The sequence below is a fragment of the Mytilus trossulus genome, chromosome 4 (genome assembly GCF_036588685.1).
Source record: "Mytilus trossulus isolate FHL-02 chromosome 4, PNRI_Mtr1.1.1.hap1, whole genome shotgun sequence".
NCBI lineage: Eukaryota > Metazoa > Mollusca > Bivalvia > Mytilida > Mytilidae > Mytilus > Mytilus trossulus.
In genome coordinates, this window is record NC_086376.1 from 87,829,535 (window position 1) to 87,849,846 (window position 20,312).

Below are 20,312 nucleotides of genomic sequence, written 5' to 3' on the forward strand. Positions count from 1 at the left end.
TGGTTGCTAAATGTCGTACGGCGACCTATGGTTGCTAAATATTGTACGGCGACCTACGGTTGTTAAATGTCGTACGGCGACCTATGTTTGCTAAATGTCGTACGGCGACCTATGGTTGCTAAATGTCGTATGGCGACCCGTGGTTGCTAACAGTTGTTTAGATTGGTCTTTGGTGGATAATTGTCTCATTGGCAATAATACCACATCTCCTTATTTCATATCAAAGCAAATTAAAACAGTTATCTGTCTGGAGAACTAATGGTTATACTAATATGTTCAATAAAAAACATGATGCAAAAACAAAAACCATGAAAAAAGCAATTTAAATAAATACGTGTTTACAACTGTATAATTTTCAATTATTATGTACATTAAAATTTTGAGATCCCATATTGACATTATTGTTTAATTGATAAATTTTTTATGACCAGGTCAGGAAGGTGGGCAGTTGCCAGTTTTTCAGTCGTTAGTTTGATTGATAAGTTTGAGTTTGCAATTTTTATGGATTTTGAATTTAATACAGAGTTCGGTACTTTTGTTATAAATTTTGTTACATAAATTATTTTCTTAAGCTGTTAGACTTTTATTGTAAGTAGGTGATTATTGAGTTATTCCACATTGTATAATCATTTAAGTTCTAAAAATTAAATGAATGGTAAAAAATTCATTTGATCTTAATCGAATGAGTTTACTGCTGCAACTTTGAAGTTATTGCACTTCCTTTTACTCCTTGTGATCGTTTGTCATAGGAAGATTAGGGATTGAAAGAAGGGTTGACCAGTGCATTTAACTTGATCGCAGTTGAAATTGCGCTTTCAACCAGTTTAAACTTATAGTAAGGGCTACTACGTGACCTGGTCCGGGTTCATTTTATACACCAATATATCGTTTCTATTGTAGGAGGAAGGGGTTCGTTATCATTTTCAAAACAGTTTTTTCTTTTTTAATTGTTATTCCTTTCTTCTCTGTTAGCGTGTACTAATTACATGTTTAATTGGCTTTAAATGAGAGGCAAAATGGTATACATTTCAGTCAAACTGTTTCTCCTAAAAAGAGTTTAGAGGTGGGAAAAATATTCGATGAAATTGAAATGGTTATCGTTTTTCTTACATAACTTTTGTAACAATTTATAACACTATGCATAACTTGCAGCTGTAATATAAATCCTTACTGCAAACATTCATCTGGTACTATAAACAGATGTAAAATAACAAAGACTTCCAATTGCAGGTCTTGCATGCTCGTTTCTGGCCGTTTTAGGGAATTAATATAATTAAGCTTTTACTTTTAGGAATTCAAAGAAAAAATATATATAAATATATTTTGATGAAATAAAGTATATAAATGCCAAATATTAATAAATTACTAAAGCAAAAAGGGTGAGGGAAATATTGATTTTATAAACCAATAGTTAAATATTTTTTTTATTTATACAGGTGTTAAAATAAAATGAACCAAAATATACATAAATGAAAAATTTACCAAACATATAGTCAGATATAATGGTGTTAGTATTGTATTAAAGCAAGTGACTTATATATTTAGGCACCAAAAATATGATGCGAGTTGCTAAAGCCAGACCATGCGGTAAGCAAATACGTATGGAATTCGCTGTGCCAAATATGACAGAATTTAGTTGCAAAGTAAGATGCAATATCCAAATAGGCCGACACATGTGTTTTTGAATTAAGAAAAACAATGGTATTGTTTTGTGTAAAATTAAAAAAGTGAAATAAAGTTAAAATTAAAAGAAGAAAAACCAAAGAATGCATGTCGAATTTTGAGTGCTTTGTTCTAGTCATCTGTAGTTGCATTATTTTAGATTCAGACCTGTTTAAAACACAGAAGAACTATCAACATGAAGACATAATGCCCAATAATTTCCTCTTTTTTTAACATTTTTTTACATATTTCATCGACCATTTAAAGCCATGACCGTTTCTGTGTTTTAATGCATTACATATGTTTGTTCGTATTCGTAAATTGACGTGTAATATAATAATAAAGAATGTTTTGATGTTGCTAATATGAGTTTGAAAATACTGATTTAGATAAAGGTTTACTGTAGGCTCACATGATTATACAGCGGTAGACTACTGTTGCCTTTATTTACTCCTGTTTATATTACAGTCCATTTTAAATCAAATGTCTATGTGTAATTATTAATTGAGATTTGAAACAGTTTTGAACCTTAAAACCATCATCACCAATCTCTTTTCGTTTAAAGATACAACATATATATAAAGTTTAAATTAGCAGGTTTCACTTCGCACAACTGTTATATGAAGGTTTGCAGAATGTGTTTAAATCAAGTCTAGCGCCGTTCGCCACTATTTTAAGCTTGGACAAGGTTTCATTTGATAGTGTCACTGATTTGGAATACACAACAGCTCCTTCATAAAAATAGTTTGAAGATATAGAACCGCAATAGTATGCAAATATGTAATCAGTTCCATAGTCCAAAACTCTCCACTCCGAATGCACTTCTAGTCCCATCTGTCTACTGTTATATTTTAGAATTCCTGGCGTTGTAGCATTCCACTGTACAATCGATTCAAATGTGGTTCGGTGTTTGATAGTTCCGTCTATAGCTTTTATGTCGTAGCGTTCTACCGCAGAAAATAATCCATCATGTGCTTGTATATAAGTTGTGTTCTGGCAGTTAAAACAATCATATATTTGGTTCATACCTAAAACAATAACCCAGCTTCCTACAAGACTTTCCATTTCAAACGTAGTCTGTATATTTGTTGGTCGATGGCATTTAACAGGGGGATTTAAAGGTGGAATCTCCATGCATCTATAATCCGTTACAATGCATTTCATAAAATTGTCAAATATTTCATTTTCGTAAGAAAAAAAGCAATTGAATACACAAGTCTGGTTTGATGTTCCACATTCAATCATACACACCATTGCGGTTTTACAATCCGAATCCTCATAGCAATCCTTCATTTGACTAGCACAATGTTCAAGCATACACAGAACATTTGGAATTGCTGCACGAACTACTGGAAAGCTTGCCACTACTAGTAGCAAAAACAATTTTTCTGCCATTTGTGTTGGAAGGGGTTGTTTCTTCAAGAAGGTAGTACTCAATAAACATGAGATATATGTACTAACCGTCAAGGACATTAACATTATCTTATTACGCTGGTGAAATACATAAACGTGAACTCTCTCTGAATGACATGTCTTAAATGTATGACAATTGCATGTCGTAAGGAACTTTCTTTTAAGCATTATATTTGATAAAAAGGCAAACGATCATAATTGTCAATTGTTAATAATCTTTAGAAAATGAATCACAGTCAGTTAATAAATATCATGGACATTTAGCCATTATTGTTTTCCTTGATCTTGTAGCTACCTAATAATGGGAAAAAGATTTATCGAACAGGCTACACATAAACGAATTGAATTCAAAAAGGTGCCAACCAGTGGAAATAAAATGCTAACTGACTTCCTGGTGAGCTCTTCAAATTCACAGCGGTACGCTGTCGTATCCATCGGAGTTTAACAGAGATGATAATGGGCTCAGTTACAAGAGTACGGTGTGTAAACGGAGAACATGTTAAAATATGTCATATGCATTTGTTTTGATTGTTCTCAACAAAACTGTAGGAAATTCTTTATTTGTAATGGTTTTAGTTATATCATAGACGTGTCTGATTTGTATTAGATGGTGTTTAGACAAGGGTTTAGTGTTAAGTGGAATGTAATATTACGGAATCAATACCTATTGTTGGATGGTTATTTCAATGTGTCATTCGTACCAGGAGCTTTGTCTTTATATTGTGTTTTGCTAATGCTCGAGATAATATTGATGATTCCATTTAAAACAGAATTATTATATTATTATTGTATTTGTCTAGAAACATAGTTGGATAATGAATAGTTAAATGCCATAAATGGAACGAGGCATTTTTTATGCATCTAACACATTTTAAAATGAATATTTTGCCAAATAATTGAAATATGCCGAACGACACACTATTTTCAAAAATATTGAATGACCAACTAATGATAGATTAGAGCAACATATAGTTGCTTTGAAGAGATAGCAACTCTTATCGCAATAGAAACTGAATTAAGATTAAAAATTCTAAATGTTTCTAAATGAAAATAAGCTATGTCGTTGCTTTATTAAATTGTGTCCACAGTTATATATTCGGGATTAAATCAAATATAAAAATGGTGACACAACCTTAAAATCTTCGCAGGAGATATGGGCTCATATTCAGTGATTAAATATTCAGATCCGATTTGCGAAGGGGATATAGATAGAGTACTGATGGAATATAAGCCAATATCTCCTGTCGAAGAACAATTATATTATACTGAAGTATTTTGATTTCAGTATTTATCACAATTTTGATCGTCGTTTTTGATTGTATGGCATATGGGTTCAACAGGTCCAAATCAATTTTCAGAAAGCAGCAATCATTACGTATTCGTCACTTTCCATATTTATAGTAGTATCTAACGTGAATAATTTTCTTTACCTACATGTACATGTCTTTGTAAATTTTAAGTCGAACTTCCTCAAAAGGGTTGTCAACACTCAGCTGTAATAAGATCTGTGAAAATTGATTTTGTTATTAATTTTTTTTAACATAATTAGATAGTATTGTCATACAGCTATCAACTACATTGTATTACTATCCTACATTCTGTCGATACCAATATAAGGTACTGCGTACGATAATGTTATTTTTTCTCTCTGACTGATTATGACGTATTTTAATTTTTGGGTGTGTTTTGATTGGTTTTTACTTTTTAGTCTTGAATGCAGCAATTTTTCCTTTCTTTTATTGGCTTTGATGCGATCTTTTTAAGTACTAGTAACTGCAGGAACTCTCAGATCGGTGTCTTAATTTTAGTTGGTATTTTTTTAATGCTTTGAATCGACCTGTGGATCTGATAACTCTATATTTAAAAAGAAGATGTGGTATGATTGTCAATGAGTCAACTTCTGTATCCACAAGAGACCAAATGAAACAAATGACTATGTAAAAAAATTCAAATGATAAAAGCAAGGAGGTTATAACCTCCTTGATAAAACTAATGGCCTAGTTTATGAACGAAAAACAAATAAATAAAGGACAAGCACTCAATTACAGGCTCCTTGCTTGGGACAGGATAGAATCCGGCGGGGTTAAACATGTTAGCGGAACTCCAATCATCCCTTGAACCTGGGGCTGTGAACATGGGAACGAACAATAAAATTCAGTTGAAAAAGGCTTAACTCATCAGATGGATGAAAATACAAATACTACAAATACAAGTGGACGTGACCCGACACTTAAACCTCATAACAATAAAAAGACAATAAGTACAGATTGGATAATACATTTTTAATATATATTTTGTATAGTTTGTTTTTATTTTGTGATATTTCATCACTGTCCCAAGTTTGTGGAGCATTGGGTGAATATCAATTATGTGGTCATATTTATAAATTTCCTGAATATAAAACTTTGAATTTTCGAAAAACTAAGGATTTTCTTATCCCAGGAATAGATTACCTTCGCCGTATTTGGCACAACTTTTTGGAATTTTGTCATTTATGTAGACGAAACGCGCGCCTGGCGTACTAAATTACAATCCTGGTACCTTTGATAACTAATTAGATTATACATATACAACTATTTACACCACTGGGTCGATGCCACTGCTGGTGGACGTTTCGTCCTCGAGGGTATCACTAGCCCAGTAGTCAGCACTTCGGTGTTGACATGAATATCATTTATGAGGTAATTTTTATAAATTTCCTGAATATAAAACTTTGAATTGTCGAAAAACTAAGGATTTTCTTATCCCAGGAATAGATTACCTTCGCCGTATTTGGCACAACTTTTTGGAATTTTGGATCCTCAATGCTCTTCAACTTCGTACTTGTTTAACTTTTTATATATTTTGATATTAGCGTCACTGATGAGTCTTATGTAGACGAAACGCGCGCCTGGCGTACTAAATTACAATCCTGGTACCTTTGATAACTAATTAGATTATACATATACAACTATTTACACCACTGGGTCGATGCCACTGCTGGTGGACGTTTCGTCCTCGAGGGTATCACTAGCCCAGTAGTCAGCACTTCGGTGTTGACATGAATATCATTTATGAGGTAATTTTTATAAATTTCCTGCATATTAAACTTTGAATTTTCGAAAAACTAAGGATTTTCTTATCCCAGGAATAGAATACCTTAGCCGTTTTTGGCACAACTTTTTGGAATTTTGGATCCTCAATGCTCTTCAACTTCGTACTTGTTTGGCTTTATATATATTTTAATATGAGCGTCACTGATGAGTCTAATGTAGACGAAACGCGCGTCTGGCTTACTAAATTACAATCCTGGTACCTTTGATAACTAATTAGATTATACATATACAAAATGAAAAAAAGATATAACAAAAATAAAATAAAACACACACGCATAAACAAGAACTATATGCAATTAAGTTATCTGTATAATCATATCTGTTAAACGGCTGTCTAACTATTATTTGTATGAGTATGGTTCTTAACAAGAAAGGTTTTCTCATCAAACTTTTAAAGCATATATTTGAACAGGACGTAAAAATTTTAATAATCTTATGATACTGTGAAATGATAGTTGTTATGGCTTATGACATTCTAACAAACCTTGATTTAAAAAAAAATAAAACAAACACACTGATTGAAAGTGTTGGTTAAGTAATGTTCTAGGTAAAAAAGAAGAAGTGGTATGATTGCAAAGGAGAAAAGTCAAGAGACCAAATGACACAGAAATTAACATCAATAGGTCTCTATACAGCCTTCAACAATGAGCAAATACCATACCGCGTAGGCAGCTAGAAAGTCACCGAAATGTCAAATGTAAAACAATTCAAACAAGAAAACTAACGGCCTAATTTATATAACAAATGAAAGAAAACCAAATATGTAACACAACAATAAAAATAAACGACAACCACTGAATTACAGGTTCCTGACTTGAGACAGACAAAAGGTATTCTTTTAACAGTGAAAGTTTATAAAGGGCTTAAGAGGAAGTGAAAACAATATTTTATGATACAAATAGCTGTCACGGGCAGACTCCCCCCTAACACACCAATCAATGTATAACTGATATAAGTGCCATATACATAGTGCTTACCGACTGATTAAAGGGAGTTTACTACTAAAAAATCAACATCAGCAATATTTTTTTCTGGTTACCAATCCAATTATGTTACAATCGGAAACTCGATGCTGTATGACGTTTTGTTGTCTATGACTATACCATTGTGTTTTCATTTGTTATAGAAAGATGGTCCGATGTCAGTTAAAATATCACCCGCTGTAACAAAAAATACTGATACAAGAAAAAAGAACATAGAAATCAACACATTACAATAATACTATCAGAAAAGATTACTAATATCTAAAATGCACGTACACAAAGTACATGTATATAATAGGTTCCACAATAATTTAAATTTAAAGATAAACTAGAATAGGTCGTATAAAGCACTTGATTGACGCTTTGTATGTGTACAATAGAAATAGAATAACGATAATCGATTTTTAAAATTCGATATCGCAATGTTATGTAAGCAATGTACCAACCAAAGGGTTCTCATTAAGTATTCAAATCGAAGCACTTAGATTCAACTAATAGCATATTAATATGAATACATCATTTAACTCATTATTGCAAAAAATACGCATTATCCTACACAGTTTTCTTTAAAACCAAACAAAATTCAGCGTTTTGAATTGACTGTAAAGGATCTTAAATTAATTTGTATTAAAATAATATTACTGAAACCGGAAGTCACGTGGGTAGCCGAATTAGATCGAGCGTTCAACAATTTAAGCAGCAGACATTCAAACAGCAACTATCACGCAATTGTCTCTTGTCGTTAAATAAATTTTATTTTTAAGTTTGAAATCAAATTGAATTTTTCATATATGAATTCAAGAATGCTTATTCAATTTGATAAGAAAAGAATACATTTCTGAGTTGCATAGATGTAGAACAAGAAAAGTTACTGACCTTTACGTCTGCTGAGAAACAAAAGACAGTCACGTGTCGTCAAGTATCTCGAATTTCATGCCATGTTTAATTTTGTTCCAGTAAAAGCCTAAAATCGGTTTGAACAAGTTGTTTTCGTTGATACTATACAGTTTTCGTCTCTTGATCAAAATTTATATCTATAATATTATATTGTTTGAAAAAAAATGCATAGTAAAATTTGAATAATTTGAAAGGCATTCGTATACCCTTCATTCATAATCTTAGATATTTCAATAGAGCTAAGGTTGATCTCAATTTGATTTTATGCATATGTACTGAATATACATTGTAGTACCAAATTAGACCATTACTCCAATTTTACGTGGACATCTTACATTAACAAATCAAGTTTTATATTTGGATATATTTGATTGGTGTTTAATCACCTTTATGTGTAAATCAGTTTTATATATTATGAAAACATTAATCTTTCTGTCTTGTATTTAACATTTAACATACACCTAAAGAATGTGAAAACGTGTTAGAAAAGCAAATATTGTCTCATGTATATTAATAATTGTTCCTCGTGGCCTTGTTGCGAAATGATACACGGAATATTATTCATCTTCCGTAACTATGTGGGGGCTTATTTTTGACTTTGTAACAAATCCTCATTTAATTTGCTTTGGAAGGAATTTCAATTTCAAAGTTTCGACTCATGTTTCATTCGTGACTAAATTTCCTCTTTTAACGCCATCGAATTTGTAAAAAATCGAAGGAGGAAATTAATACATAATTCTAAAACAAATATCGTAAATAAAAATAACAAATGGTAAAAATGACAAATGATAATCAGGTAAAAATTATAATTGTTTAGTTATCTACTTTTGTTATTTGCTCTCTTTTCAAGTTTCGCTGTAATGATACTAGCAGAAATGGGTTTGAGATTTAAACTCTATTCTTATAATGAATAGCCATTACTGAAATCAAATCAAAACATCTATTGACAAGAAGGACAAACTTAATGCATTTATTAATAGGGAAGCATCGACCGCCATTTAACGTATACGGTCCAGCGTTTCTCATTGGTGTTAGGCGTTAGTACGTAATGAAGCCGAATTCCTATAAATATTGATGTTACGTTCAAAAACCAATTTCTGACTGTTAATCATTAAAACAACTTTAGAACATGCTTGCTACATCGTTCATAATGGGAAAATAATTGGAATTTCTTAACTATTTTAAAAACTTATCGTTAGTAGATAGTGTATGTGATAAGCGCAACAATTAAAAGTGAGTAAAACTTTATAATATTTTATTATGTCGTACTCATTATATTTTGAAATGGTTCTTAACATCTCTATGAATTTTAATCAGTATTATAGAAGGAACATGCTTCATAATTTAAATCATAACTTTTATTTTTCATTTAATCAGGAGGTAAAATAATATTCTTTTTAATATCAAATCATCGATATATTTTTTTCTTTTTTACTACTTGCAGACATTTATTTAAACTGTTATTGTTAGGCCTAAAATAACTGTTTTTGATTTAAATCACTAGTTTTTTTTAAAAATAATTCATATATATATATATGCATTTAAAGTGTAATGTAAACAAATCAAAATTAGAAATGTCATGTTTTTAAATTCGAACTAATCTATAAATTGAAGGATTACACTAGTTTCAAAATTTGTGCAAATATGACAAGAGTTATTCTGGAAAATGGTCAGAAAAAACAAACAAAAACTATTTAAATCGGACTTCCTGTCATTGTATTTTTTGCCTTAGTTTCGGAATGGTGTATTGCATTTAGAACCAAGTCCTGTTTGATAGACGTCAGTACTTAAACAAGACGAAAAAAGAAATATAAAAGTCGTTTTCATGTATGCTTTTGGGTAAAATCTATTTTACCTTGCATAGTGTAGAAACATTAAAAGACGTAGTAATTAGTTCTGTGAGGCATTCTTTTAAATGCGTTTTTTTTTCCACAATAGTATTTTACTATCCTTTATTCCAATTTTTTTTTTATATTTTTAACAATAGAGACGTTTCATTTTCCACATTGATTGCGTTTGCCATACGTTTATGCAATGCTTACAACTCAATGTTAATTATTTACAGCAACTGTATTATTATTAATCGCCTAGACAGAGTTGTTGGTGTTTAAAATCAGTGACACGACGGGTTTTAGTGGTGGAGTAGGAACAGGGTTTTGCCATTATTAGATTATCTTTGATTTATAATGTTTGAATGCCCTCTTACTATACCCCACATCTTTTTTGTGTACATTTAGGCAATCAAAGTCACCATCGGATTGTCATAGGTTTCATGTAACTTAACCTCTCATTTTCTTAATAGTGTTTGTTTTTTAATGGATCAAATGAATTCGTATTCTAATTACTGTGTCGTCTCTTGCCCCAGTTTGTCTATGTTGCCCTTTTAAGTGTTTTAACGTTGTATTTAAAATACTCATATTAAAAAAAAATGTTGGGAATTGATCATCTTTGCTTGATAAAAATAAAAACATGAAAGGTCAGCATAACCTTTAGCATATCATATCCGAGTAACTTTCAAAAACTTATTATTATGCAGAAAAACGAAACAAGTTCCACTACCACATACTTGTTTTATTTGATTATTCTTACCCTATTTGTTTTTGTTTTTTTTATTTTCACGTTATGAGGCATACTTTTAGTTTGCTTCAAATTTGTAAATATCTTATAAGAGTAAAATAAAAATCGATGTTAAGGAATAGGTATGGAAGGTTTTAAAGGTTATGATGCCTTTTCATGTAACAATTGAATGAAATCAGCTTAAGAGATACTTGTCAAATGGGGTTAAGGCTATCCTGCATAATATCTGGATGTTTTCAATATCTGGAAGTTACAGGTAACGTTCTCCTCAGCTATGATACTTCTGCTGCTTATATGCTACCATCCCAAATCATTTAGAATAATTTCTGACACCCAATATTTATCAAATTAAACTTTAACATTCCTGTTGAATATGACACATTTTTAACAGCATCTGTATATTTTAACTGCCATTTCTCTAAAAAGGTATATCGATTTCTTCCACTTTTAGGTTTAAAAGAACTGTTCACAGCTCAAGTTAAAATAGTGTAATATAAAGCGTTACTAAATTTAAAAATCAAAATCAAAAGTTGTCTTCAATTTTCTTTTATCACAAAATGAAAGATCAATTTAAAGTTGAATGTAGGCGGCCTGAACAAAAGCTTCTGTCTGTTATAATTTCTAGGCAGAATTTCTGGTTAGATAAATATTTTTTTGTCTATGGGTAAAATCTTAAATTGCGGGGGCGTTCAGTGTATGGTTATGTGGGATAATATATGAACACCCACGCTTAATCGATATGCAAATAATGTGTTTCGTATAGACAATAAGTCCAAATAATTAATCAATTTATTCAATTAAATTGAATATCTGAAAAAGGGCGTTAATTTGTGGCATCAACTAAATTTATCTATTTTAATAAAACACCCAAAAGAACAATTTCCAATTTAAAAATTGAGCATTTTTCATTTGTCTCCGAAAATGACTTAAATAATTCGAGATGCAATATTTACTAAATTCCTTTGAATTTATAGACCGAAATGCCAAATTGGACAACTATATAGAACCAATGAATAACTTTTGTTCTTTTTCTTGACTTCATGTTTGCAGATTCAAAGGTACAAGATTTTGGTACTGGCTCACACATCAGTTATTTATACATTTGTAGTTTCATGCAGAGTTAGAAGAAACTCTTATATTGGTTTATTATCAGTTTGATGTTGTTGCTAAATTTAAATATTTTTTCTTTATGAATCAATCTGATTGTGAATTATTAGTCAGTACCACACATGCTCTTATGTCTGTTGACAATTAAGACTTTTCTTTGTATTTCTTATTATGTTCTTACCCATCATATTATTTCATCATTATACTTCACCAACATTTGGTCTGTTACCGAGCATAGATATATCGAGAAATAACAATTACTCAGTCAATTATTTAGGCGGGTGGTTGTATATGATATTTGAAATTTCGATATGAGTGATATTTTTAAGGGTTTTCATAACCTAATTTACTCTTTGTCTAAAACTTCGTTATGACTCTCAAACAATGATTTCAGAAAGCTTGTGTTGAAATGTTCATTTCCGTATGATTTGTGCGATTCTGTATTGTATATTTTAATATTAAGACTACCCCAGTTTGAGCGTAGTACTACAAATGTACCTTGGTGGAAATTATCACAGGAACACTTGACAAGGACAAAGACTTCGGTAAAATGCGTTAATATCCCCTCTCCTGTGAATGTGCTACGACCAATAGTCCAGAAAATACTTTCCACCAAAATTTGTTCGACATGGTACTTTCATTTTCTAGATAAAACATTTTTGATAATGAACTTCAGTGCTATATGATATATAATAATTAAACTAAGATTGCAATTTCTTAAGTCAAAGCTAACTAAAACTGGTACAAAGTGAACTATTTTAAGACACGTTTTGTATTTAATGCTTCTGAATACTTACTTATTGGATAGTAATCTCATCCTATGCTTTTACCATGATCGTTTGTATTTCCTTGCGTTTAAAGATTAAGGAAGCTAGATACTTAAATTCATTTACTATAGATTTTGCCTTAATATTCCGGAATCAGTGTCTAAATGTATTTACATTTTAATTTAGTTAGAAAAAAGTATGTCACCATAATCATTTACGAGAAGAACGGGTTTCTGGGTACATTTTTTTGTTCATTTATAAAAGGAAATCGTATTTGGTGATCTTAACAAAGCCTTATCAATTTGTTTAACGAAAAAAGAGACGATTTCAACTTCTAAAGGGGTAGGTCCGGTAAGGGCCAATTTTGGCCTCAAATTTCAGGTTCATCTAACGAAAGATTTCGAACACTTTTTTAAATAAAGGCAACAGTAGTATACCGCTGTTCAAAACTCATAAATCCATGAACAAAAAAAAATCGGGGTAACAAACTAAAACTGAGGGAAACGCATTAAATATAAGAGAAGAACAACGACACAACATTAAAATGCAACACGCACAGAAACGGACTAAGCTTTAGACAAAATACTATGAGAATAACAAATATAACATCAAACCAAATACATGAATTTGGGTTAGATAAGTACCGTGACACGTCTTATAGTAATGCACAATTGATGACAACACTTACGTGTCTATTTTAGTCGATTCAATTAGTTTATGTGAAAGTTTGAGTCATTTCAAACACTCCGATTCAAGCTTAAATATGAAAAATCTATCAAATATGCCAAAAATCGTCATTTTACAGATGTTTTTTGTCACAAATGAAAGTGTCCGCATCCGTGTTCATCCACAACCTTTAAATATGTTTTGTATTATCATCAAATACAACTTACATTTCAATATTAAGAAGGAACACGAATGCGGCCACTTTCATTTAAGACGGAAACCGTCTTAAATTTAACTTAAATGGTAAAGTGTGAAGATGTCGGTAATTTAGCATGACTTAATGATGCTAGTACCCGATATATTTATTTTATATTGTTAAAAACAGCCCATATCGATGTAGCAGAAGCATACTACTTTCCAAAAAATAACTAAAAGTTTACATTTTAACAATTTTGTTAAACTGCTATATTTTGGGGCCAAAAAGGTGTCTTACTGAACCTACTCCTTGTCAAGCTTCTGTTTTTATGTAGTTTCATTCTAGTAGAATCTCCATATTCAATATATGTTTTACAGTTGGAACGATGAAGTCTCCCCTTTTGAATTTTGACTGATTTTGTCAGTCCTGATATGTTTCATCATCAGTATGAATGGGTCAAATATGTTGGGATTAGGAAATCATTTCCATATGTTTACAATCCCCCCTTTACCTAACTAGACCGTACGTTGGAAATTTAAACCACACTATAACAACACGAACTATCAAGCTACCATCAAAATGATGGTGTAAACATGAAAATAAATAAATGGATTACAATTGGAAAAGAAGGGCCAAAAATGTGTTTGCTTCTACAGGAAGGTAACTTAGGTATCACAGCTGTTGGTTAGACACTGCCTCTCAAGAAAAACAATTATCAGAAACAACACCCCTAGCAGGTTTCTAGAAAAAGAGGGACCAAAGATACCAAAGGGACAGTCAAACTCGTAAATCTAAAACAAACTGACAACGCCATGGCTAAAAATGAAAAAGACAAACAGAAAAACAATAGTACACGTGACACAACATAGAAAACTAAAGAATAAACAACACGAACCCCACCAAAAACTAGGGGTGATCTCAGGTGCTCCGGAAGGGTAAGCAGATACTGCTCCACATGCGGCACCCGTCGTGTTGCTTATGTGATTACAAATCCGGTAAAAAGTCTAATTCGGTAGAACACTCATCTTTAAAGTTAATATATATATATATATATATAAGTGGCCAGTAATTGTGAATATCCATTAAGTATTCAAATTCAGATCATCGACAGAAAGAACTAAGCTGTGTAATGAATTGATGAGTATATCAATCTCATCGATTTTGTTGTGTTTTTAAAATAAGAGCTGTTTGACTCTTTCATTTTTTGTCACTTTTTCGGATCTGTTTTATGACAGTCTTATATTTTGCATGCCTCCTGGGTACATTTAGTAATATTTTTTTCGACACTATTTATTAGACCACAAATCGATAAATTAACATGTTACCTATCCAACTTTTAACAGAAATATCATCACATAAAGTATCAAATGACAAATAAATGTATATTAACAAACAATCGAGAAGGAAAACACATTATTTCATTGGAAAATAAAATGTATAAACCATCATTTAATAGCCATAAAAAGTAGTAGTTCGAAATATTTAGATCAAGTCATAAAGTGTTGTTTGTTGTTTGATTTATTTTTGTCTTCTTTTAAATTTGTTTGTTTGCTTGTTTCTGCTATCTGTATTTTTCGTTTAGTTAATGAGTAAAATTATGGTAACGAACCTGTCGATGTCATATATAATTGTCTAATTGTCCATTTCAAAAGGACCAAACATTTGATTGGTACTTTTCGTGATCATAAACTGTATGACATGAGTTATCATTGATATGCTCATATTTAATAAATTAACTGTTAACAAAACGTTGACTTTTTGGAAAAACTAAGGCTTTTCTACCTCAGGCATAGATTATCTTAGCTGTATTAGGTAAAACGTTTAGGAATTTTTGGTCCTCAATGCTCTTCAACTTCGTACTTTATTTGGCCTTTTAAAACATTTTTTGATTCGAGCGTCACTGATTAGTCTTATGTAGACGAAACGCGCAAATGGCGTAAATATAAAATTTTAATCCTTGTATCTATGATGATTTTGTTTTATACATGTCGGTCGGTTTTGTGACATGCTAAGTACTTAAAAAATTAAACAATTTGATAATATATAAATGTGCATTCTCGTTAAGTGTATTTTATCATTTGATATCATTATCTACTCCGTATTCGTATTAAAATTTCGTTCATATCACATTTTCTTTTGCGCTTAAATAAATATTTTGATCCCTTTTTACTTCTTGTTTAGTGAATCTGTATCTTGGATATCAGTGATCTACTCAATATCTGGTAAAATTGTTTCATACAAATACCAAATTTTCATTTACACTACCAATATCTTTGCTGTACCCCTGTTTCCCTCCTCAGCAATATGAATTCATGAGAACCACAGCTGTCGCAATTACTGGAATACAAAAATCCTGCCTATAATATGCTTTGAGGTGCTACCATTATCCTGCAATCAATATTTCTATTGATATCTTTGTCTCAATCTAGACTAAGTATTCCATCTTGTTTAAAATCATAAACTGTTGACAGGTTCAATAATCAAGCACTTCTAGTTGAAGGATGGCTGCAAATTATTTTACATTTGATATCCTTAACTGTTTTATACAAACTGCGACACCCATTAGTTATAACAATGCATGTTTTAACTGACTTAAACATCAGAGTCTCATATTTCTGTCATCAGCGCAAAATGCAGACAGATTTTTGTAAAACACTTTAAAATTTAATATAAAACTGTTAAAAGTACATTTTAAAAAACCAGTAATTAGAACTTAATCACTGCAAAAAAATTAATGAAATACTAAAAAACAAAAGATCAAAGAGGAAGCACAGTTTTAAATAAATAAATCATTTAATCAATTGGAATGCTCCAAATACAACAGAATATAGTTGTGAAAAGGGAATGGTTTAAAATCGAACAACACAAGACTTCAAATCGTTGAAACCCTGACTCAGTGACTGTAATATTTTCATTGAAAAATGTAAAAGTGCATAGTTTCTGCTATCTGCTCTTTTCGCTTCAAATTTCCTCCTGAAGTACGTAGTTCATGTCACAACATAACGAGACCGTGTTCGTAAATAATTATTCTAGCAAAATATAATATACTTAAATGTTGTTTTTCGAACAAAGAAGCGTTTGAAGACCCATTGCAGACCCATTGGTGACCTTCGGCTGTTGTATGCTCTATGGTCGGGTTGTTGTCTTTTTGACACATTCCCCATTTCCATTCCCAATTGAATTTGATGTATTCGTCATGATGATATTACTATTATACTATAACGCATTAAAGAAGAGGTTGTGTGATTGCCAATGTGGCAACTATTAATAAGGGACCAAATTAAACAGAAATTAACAACTATAGATCACCTTACGGTCTTTAACAATGAGCTGATCTATACAGCATAGTGAGCTATAAAAGGCCCCGAAATGACAAATGTAAAACAATAAAAAAAATTTTTTTAAAATGACGGCCTAATTTAAGTACAAAAGTATGAACGAAAAACAAATATGTAACACAACAACATGTATTAAAACTTGGGTGTACATGAATGTGGTAAGCGTGGGATTTACCTTACTCTCTTGATATACAGATACATATAAACACTCAACTTGAGACTTGCCAGTGGTGCTGCAATAAAAAAAAATGAAAGCCAAATCAAATACAAGTTGAAGAGCATTGACTAAAATAACCTATAATCTTTATTCATATTTCAGTACTAAAGTTGGAAAAACTATAATTCATTTATATCCTAGTTAAAAGTATTACGTCGTAATGACGTTAACTGGATCACTTCACTTAAAAACTCGAAGCTATAAAACCATTATCGTGTAATTTCATACTTTCTTGATCAAACCGCAATGGTTATTTAAACATCAGATTTAAGCACTCAGAGTGCTATCGCTAAATGCTGTAGATGTTTCAGTTCACCGTGTTTGTTTTTCTTGTGTAAGTTTTGTTCGAAGGACGTAGAAACCAACATTTTCCATCAATATTCATACTTTTTAATGCAACTTCGTTTCGGTACGACAGCAATCTGCACCACAAAACATTATTCGACCATTTGTTACTCGCTATCAGAAATTGAAATCGATTGTAACACAAGAAGAATTTGTCCGTTATGTAAACAATTCCAGTACCCTAATCCTCTTTGATGAGATATGGAAATAGGAGATATGTATAGGCAAAATTAATACAAGGCTTTTCTAACGTACTTATATGCATAAATATGCATACGGTGTCTCGAAATATTACTTTATATGCGTAGAGGGCTAAATTGGTTAGGTTTTGTTTCGGAATATTATCAATACTTTTATATTAAGAGCTAAAGATGGCGAGTGGTCGTGTTAGCTTGATGACTTCCATTCTGTCATGTCAGCGATTCTTGATATTTAATGTAATTGAAAAGTAGAAAAGGAATTTTCCGGGAATATCTTGACAATTATTGTCGAAACAAAAGTTGTCTATCATAATAGTATAAACTAATAGTATAATTGTATTGTTTATATCAATACACTTATATCGTTATTCCGGCGTATTAGTTGTTTTACAACCAAACCTGGCTTAGACATGTGAGATCTATTTGAGATAACGTAAATCTGTGATTGCAAGGGCTGACTCTATATTCAACACAATTACTTTTTTAAAATGTTTTAATACATGTATAGAAAAGGGGAAATGTGCATATGTTATTGCTGGTCCAATTGACTAAACAAACGAATAATGAGGCAATTTTCACAGAAAATGCATTTGATCAACACGAATTAAACAAGAGTCGTAATTAGATTCTGAACTGATAAAGTTCAAAAGAATTCAGACTTTCGGTATAAGATAGTTAAAAAGAAACTAAAGAGTGAACTGTGTGATGCATATCATAATAAACTGTCCATCTGCTGTCCTTATACTATACTTACAGATATTGGTTCCAAATTGATATCTTAGGTTTGAAAAAAAGTATAGAAAAAATACCGAACTCCAAGATATTTTTTTAAAAAGGAGGAGGGGGTATCTTTAAAATCTGACAAAATCAAACACAAACTATATCAATCAACATTACGGATGGAATACAACACTAAATATTTAAAGCTTGCTAAAAGAATTTTTTTAAAGAATATAGTGGTTAAATCCATCATGTTTTACATAGGAACGTGTCTGTACTAAATAAAGGCAACAGTAGTATACCGTTATTCAAAACTCATAAATCGATAGAAAAAAAAACAAATCCGGGTTACAAACTAAAACTGAGGGAAACACACAAAATCCGATGAAAATAACAACGACACAACATTAAAATGTAACACACACATAAACGAACTAAGAATTAGACAAAATCCGATGAAAATAACAAATATAATATCAAAACTAAATACATGAATTTTGGATAGAAAAGTACCGTGACACGTAGTAATGTGAATTCGAACTCAAATGTAAGAGGAAACAAACGGCACAACAGAAACACAACGTTATGATGTAGCACACACAGAAACGAACTATAATTGTTCCTGACTTGGTACAGGACATTTTTTAAGTTAGAAATGTGACAGTTGTAATCCATTTGTTTGATGTGTTTGAGTTCTTGATTTTGGCATATGCTTAGACTTTTCGGTTAGAATTTTCTGGAGTACTTTTTACACCGGGTTTGATAGCTAGATTAACCTCTCACTTGTTTGATAGTTGTGTATAATTCTGTTATATCGACAAAGGAGAGGCTTTGAATTTATGACAAAATAAAACAACGGATGCAAGTGGATTACATATATACGTACAACGATCTATGATCATATGAACTATACAGGGGAATTCGGTTAACTATTGTTGAATATATTCAATAATACCTTAGATTTCAAGAGTTAATAGTATGTATGCTTCACGAGTTTGTTTGAGTCTATTTAAAGCAAAAATATTTAAAGCATTAATAGACTATAATGTTGAATTTTTCATTGATGAAGTTTATAATGACGTCATTACTTTAACCGATCGAAACGAATATTCCATTCATGTTTTATATCATCAAAATCCAGTTAATACACATATAATACAAACAAAGTATAAAACGATCTGAATGATTTTGATACGAACCGTTTCCTGTATATTTTTATCCAACAAGACACAACATCACACACTGATTTATATATTTGGAACACATGTTCGAACAGTAAGGTAATTTTTCTATTTCTCTGTAGTAGGGATTATTTCTTAAAAATAGAAGATTAAAGGCCAACTTTGTCGTAATACTATAAATGCACCAGAATTAGAACCACAGACATGTGTCTTTTAGTAGTTCTCGTTTTTAACAGATTTTTATCCTTTCGAATTAGCAATTCATAAACGGCATTAATTTGACTAGTGGGCGATACGGCAAGTTTAAAATGCAAGGTAGAATTATGCTTATCCTTTTGGAATACTTATATCGATATTTGTGTAGATTAGAGTGAAAAAAAATTCACAAACTTGGTGTTGTGTTGACTGTTGAAATGTAAAGCTGTTTTCTTTTGGATATCTCTTCGACTGTTTCGATTGTTATACATCCTCGGCTTTAAATATTCGTCTTTGAGCGCTCCTGGTAAAGGGAAATGCAGAAAAGCACATCGGACTCATAAAGTAATTTTTGTTTTAATTTCTGCAAAACTAAAACCACTAATTTGCCTGTCATATCTTCATGTTCTTGGCTTACACCAGTGACTTTGTCAATGGTTACTTTTAATCCAAACACCATACATGCTTAGTATTTTCTGGAATTTGTTGTTGATGGTTGATATATTAGTCTCTATTAAATTTATTCACTACTTTTCTTGACTCAGGACAAATTAGACCTATGCATATTGTATAGACAATAAATAATGACTGCATGATTACCTGTAGATTGTGATTTGTCTTGCAATGGTTTGTTACACAAATCTAACTACTAGTATTTAAAAAAAATGATACAAGAAGCTCAGGGTCGCAATTAACATCTATATATTGATTTAACGGTTTTATTCCCTTACCGTAACAAGCCAAACTATATTT

The 20,312-nt window shown here is 31.2% G+C and overlaps 1 protein-coding gene across 1 annotated transcript in view; it reads left to right on the plus strand.

Moving 5' to 3' along the window:
• Positions 1-9,162: 9,162 nt before the first annotated feature.
• The window catches only part of LOC134716236 (synaptic vesicular amine transporter-like), a 38,961-nt gene continuing 27,811 nt past the window's right edge, over positions 9,163-20,312 (plus strand). The window contains exon 1 of the mRNA XM_063579109.1: positions 9,163-9,283. The gene's annotated coding sequence lies outside the window, so the exon portion shown is untranslated. The remainder of the gene's footprint in view (positions 9,284-20,312) is intronic.